Here is a 5,887-nt window from a genome sequence, read left to right as displayed (position 1 = left end):
TTTGCTTACAATAAATTCCTTCTAGCATCCAAATAGCTTTACGAGGCTTTATATGGGAAAAATTTTGAACCCCCAATTTTTTTAAGGGGGGGAGACTAAATTGATGGGGGCCGGATTTGGGCCCCGCAAGCCATAGAGAAAGTTAAGCTCTACAAGATCGGTTATTGGCCCCCCAAAGTCATCAAAAGTCCTATAGGGATAATCGTCGAAGGGACTTAGAGTTCCAAGCAAAAAGCGGGTATTCTTGAAATGTCGCCAAAAAAAGGGGGGAGATTTGGTAAAAGGGGGCAAGTCCCCCCTACATTGGGGCCTTTTGAAATTGTGCGAAAAGGGAGGCAAAATGGCTTACGAATTAGATCACCCGATTTGGAGTTCCCCAAACCACCGATGTTGAAATTTTTTGGAGATCCTGTAGGGTATCCCGAAATGATGTTCAAAGTGACAGAAAAAGTTAACTTATGAAGAAATACCCATTGCCATATTACATGGTAGCAAGCATGAGGTTTAGAAACAAAGTTAGAAGTGGCCTCGGTTAAGATTTTGTGGGAAAATAATAATCGAGAAGAGATGACATAGGAAACGGAAAAAATCATGAACTAAATATCCGCATTATTTGTCTCCTAAGAGGGCCAATAGAGACATCAAGATCAAAAGGTATACGGCATGTTTCCTTTTTATGCATTTTGGGTCGTGTGTGGCCAAATTTATCGTTATTATGTCAGGCTCCGCGAGGCATTGTTATTACGGGTTATTGTGACAAGATGGTAGTGCCATATTATGGGGAAACTTCCGCAGAATTTTCGAGAATTCATGTTTTTTAACATTCGAGGACGAATATTCTTAAGGAAGAATGTTACACCTCGAAAAATTTTCCGTTGACGCAGACAAAGGCGATGGAATAGATTAATGAAGAGCACGAAAGAGTATGGTATTTCAACTATTCGTAATAAATAATTTGACGACCTTAAGTAAGATTCCAAAGACATTCGAGATAAGCGAAGAAAGTTGCGAGTATGCGAATAAGCATACGATGGGTATTGGACGAGAATTATGAGTAACAAGTTGATGATGCCCTAATGATGTTACGGGGAAGAGTTATAATTCCCCTTAGATTGTTAATGAAGTAATAAACAAGTGTTAAGAAGGTTCCAAAAGGATTGGAGATAAAACGAAACGCGGTTTAAGACGACTTCGAGAAGGGTTCACGGCCACTTCCACGGACCGTGAAACCTTATACGAACCGTGGAAGGGTCCGTGGAAGTCCTAGCAGAGATGGTGGCTGGCTGGTGGTGAACCATGACCAGAACCACAGACCACACTATGTTCCACGGACCGTGGAAGAGTCTGTGGAAGTCCCGACGGGTTGAATTTTTCCAAGTCTTTAAAGGTGATCCCAACTTCATTATTTCATTCCAACACTTCCTCACTTCTCTCTAAAGCCTCTAGAACATTCCATACATTTCATGAACAAGAATCCAAGGGAAATAAAAGGTTCTTATCATCAAACCAAGTGAATCAAAAGTAAGAAACCCATTAAAGTTCATCAAAAACAAGGAATCCAAGTGAAGGAAAAACTAGGGTTTTGCTCAAGTGAGGTATTTGCACCCAAGGTTCAATCCTACACCATCTAAGGCAAGTTTTATGATGTTTCCTTGTTGTTTAAGGTATTTGAAAGATGAAACACTTGGATTATATAAAGAAATAGGAAATGGGTCATGTATGTGGGAATAGCGTCACTTTTGAATAGATGTTTGGAATGAGTCATGATTCTTGATACATTATGAATATGATCATGTTATAAATGATATTGAGAACATGGAATAGACCTTGTATATGAATGAACGGGATTGTGTGATATGACCATGAATATGGATGAATTGAAGTGAATTGAAAAGTAAGGATAATATAGTTGAATAAAGGCTATTGTGATGATATTGTGAATATTATTATCGATGTTTGGGAGTTGATATATGATATGGAGGAAGTTGTATAAATAAAGGAGATGCTGTCCGATTTTCTCTAGCTTTAGTCATGAATGCTAAGCTATCCATTCTCTAATGTTAGTATGCACTCTAATGAAGGTAGAAACGTGAGCATTGAAGAAGCACGTGCAAGTGATAGAATAGTTGAACGGAAAGGTATGTAAGGCTAACCCTTCTTTCATAAGGCATGGTTCTTTGGCCAAATATCTATCCTTCTTTGAGCCTACGATGTTCTCCAATGATCTTATCTCTAAAAGCTACTAAACTTACGATTCTCGATATGATACGATTGTACTAGGTTCCTTATACGACGAGTTATCCTCTAAGGATAGAATGTAATGAATGACGATAGTAAAAAGGCTAAATATGCTTATGACCTTATATGTATATGTGCCTATGTGTGGCTATTATGAAACCCCAATCTTATATGGCCGGGTAGAATATAGTGAATATATATATATCTATATATGACGATGCGCACGAACCACTGCAGTTGGGTACGGATAACCCTGAGCCTTGGTAAGGCCAGGTATGACACTGAGCCTTGGTAGGGCAAGCTATGTGAAACACCGAACCTTCGTGGTCGGGTCTGCTATATAAATGCTATGTATATGACATCAATATGAGTACGAATATGCTACGTATATGTAAATGTTATGTAAAGGCTATGTATATGCAATGTATATGAGTTGTAAATGATATGAATATGAGTATGAATGGAAATATGAATACGGATATGAAAATGGATACGAAAGGTAAATGAGTACGGATATAGATGTATGTACACGGATACGCAATGGAAATGGAATGTCCCTATGGAAAGCAAGTAAGTGCTATGACGATGATACTGTTATCTCCCATTTTATGCTATCTCATACGTTATCTATTATGCTTTCATATTGATGTTGATCATGCTTTACATACTCAGTACACTCTTCGTACTGACGTCCTTTTGTTTGTGGATGTTGCGTCATGCTCGCAGGTGGCCAGAGAGACAGACTCGATCTATAGCCTCATTATTCAGGGACTACATAGCGGAGCTCCACTTCATTCGGAGCTACAGCTTTTGGTATAGATTCTTTTGTGTACATATTTATATACGAAGTCCCTGTCCCGCCTATATGATATGATATCCTCTTCTTAGAGGCTCGTAGACATGTGTATATAGTTAGATATGTTTGGCCTTGTCGGCCTATATTTTGGGATATTATTTTGTTAGCCTTGTCGGCTTATGTACATTTATATGGGCATAGTTGTTAATGATGATATAAGTAAATTGTCGCCCAATGGGATTAATGTGAATGATGAATGAAAGCATGATTTAGCTATGTGGCTCACCTAGATGAAATGTGAAAGTATGTTAAAGGGTGCCCGGGTGGGTTAGCACCGGGTGCTCGTCGTGGCCCTCCGGTTGGGTCGTGACAAAATTCAATCATGATTAATAAAGTGCTTAAGTAATCTATTTATACAGTCAAAACAAAACAAAGTATGAACCATAGTTTCATAGATACAGAATCAGTATCTAACCCATTCATCGCATCAACACTTAATTAATTCAAGAAGGCATTCTACCAGACATGAATTTAAATAATAAGTGACTAAATTTAAATAATAAGTGACTAACTTCCAAAGAGAAACAGTTAATAGATATTAAGTGTCACACACAAGTTATCAAGTAAGGAACAGTTTCCAGGACTTGTTCATCTCCCAAAGAAGTCAAGTTTCTAATCAACTATCACTTGTCAACGTGAGAAAGTAATAGGATTGCTATACTCACTTAACAGACATTAATATACTCAAGTAAACTGCCTAGAATTCTACTTTAGTTATCTTTGAGGTGAAACAACAAAGTATAGGTTAAACCAATATTTCATAAAGGACAAGTAATTATTTTTTTCCTTAATGAATAGGTGAGACTATTTAAGCCAAGACAAAGTGACTTAACAAGCCAACTAGCAAGTTATCAATTACTTAAGTTAGACTATTTTAGAATCAACACAGCAGATGAATTTTTCCAAAAGAAGTTTGATAGTTCTCCAACAATTCAAAATGTTCCAGTTTTAAAGTCCCATAGACCAACTACAAATTGAGCATTTTCTGCCAAACAAAGACTCCTAACACTAAAGAGCAGCTTGGAATCCAAAAGCAAATTCAAAAATCCAAACAGATCATCTTTCAGCCATAAAGTGTTTAACTCTTTTAACAAGAAGAATGCAACCAAGCACAACATCCAAACAAAGAAAACTGACCAAGTAAGTTAATCTTGAGTGCTTCACTCTTAAACAGTGTCCCAAATAAAAGAAAGAGTAAAATGGACTTAGTTTAAAGCATGGTTATTTACTAGCCTTTGAAAACCTTTTTTAAAAAAATAGGACTCAACTAGAAAAGCAAGAAGTATTGCATATTCATTTAGCTTCAAATTGTTGAGTGGATCATGTAAACGCACAAAGCTGGACTCAAATAGGAAAAATAGTGGTTGTTCATGAGCCAAGCTGAATCAAACATGAAACAGAACTAGTTTTGAAACATGACAAAGACTCCAAAGAAACATTAGCGAGACTCGTTAAAACCAAGTGACAGGACGGGGATAATGAACTTTACGACCATGTTGTGACCAAACACTCTTAAATTATCAAATGTTAACTTGCTTATCATGCCTTATCCTAATCACTTAGACAAATAAAAACCTCTATTTTTTATTCAAATGCCATGTGATAGTATCAAACTCTCTCTTTAAGTGAATGATTTGTAATCAAATGCACCCTACGGTCACAAACCATTTGTCCTGCCACTCAGCCACAAAAGGAAACAATATGTATAGACTAAGAGGCTAATGAGACTCCTCAGATTTAATTAGATTCTGATTAGCAAGCCTTTTTCAGGCTCCTAAGTTAATAAGTGACTAGGGTCCAATATTATCAGAAACACTCTCAAATAACTCAGCAGTTATATTAAAGTAGACAGGTCTCACAAATCAGAATACTAACAGGCCAATCATGTCACACTGTTTTATCCAAAATGTGGATGACATCAACTTAGTTAAACACCCCAGATTTCATGAATGGTTCACACCTAGAGCAGAACTATTCCACTAAAGTAGACAAGAAAGCTACAAACCAAGTCATTACCTTTTGACACAGGGGCATACTAATTAGCTAGCATGGTCATTATCCAAACACATATACCTAATGAACTTATAACAATATATGAATAGAACCCAAGATAAGTGAAAGCATGGTCAAATATACCCCAAGCTTTATCACATGTGATTAATTAAAGTTAAACTAATACTGTCACGACCCAGCTAGAGGGCCATGACGGGTACCCGGAGCTAGCCTACTGAGCACCACTCATCATACTCATTATCATATTCAACTTACATCAACACAATTCTCAAACAAAGCTTACCATGAAATGATCTTCAATCACTCCTCAAAATATACATATATGTACAATGTATAAGCCCACGAGGCTACAAAACGATATACAAGACATGCACTGAAAAGATCATAAGATGTCTACTACCCACATACGTATCTACGAGCCTTTCACTGGAGTACTGAAATCATAATGACGGGACAGGACCCTGCCATGCCCCAAATATGAACACAAAATATTATACCAGTAAATGGCGACTCCGAAGAAGTGGAGTGCTCCTGTGTATCTACTGATAATACTCCTAGGGATCTGGACCATCTCCCTATCTACCTGCGGGCATGAACATGACGTCACAAAAAGAAGGGACGTCGATTTAATAATGTACCGAATATGTAAGGCGTGAATAATGACATAATAAAGAGGTAAGGAACATGAGATAAAGAGATAACTTTGCACATATGATTGCCCTGGCTACGGATACCACGCATGCTAACTTTTACTTTTAAAAACCACATCATAACACACAA

Source organism: Lycium ferocissimum, chromosome 4 (genome assembly GCF_029784015.1).
Source record: "Lycium ferocissimum isolate CSIRO_LF1 chromosome 4, AGI_CSIRO_Lferr_CH_V1, whole genome shotgun sequence".
NCBI classification, from domain to species: Eukaryota; Viridiplantae; Streptophyta; class Magnoliopsida; order Solanales; family Solanaceae; genus Lycium; species Lycium ferocissimum.
This window is presented reverse-complemented; position numbering follows the sequence as displayed.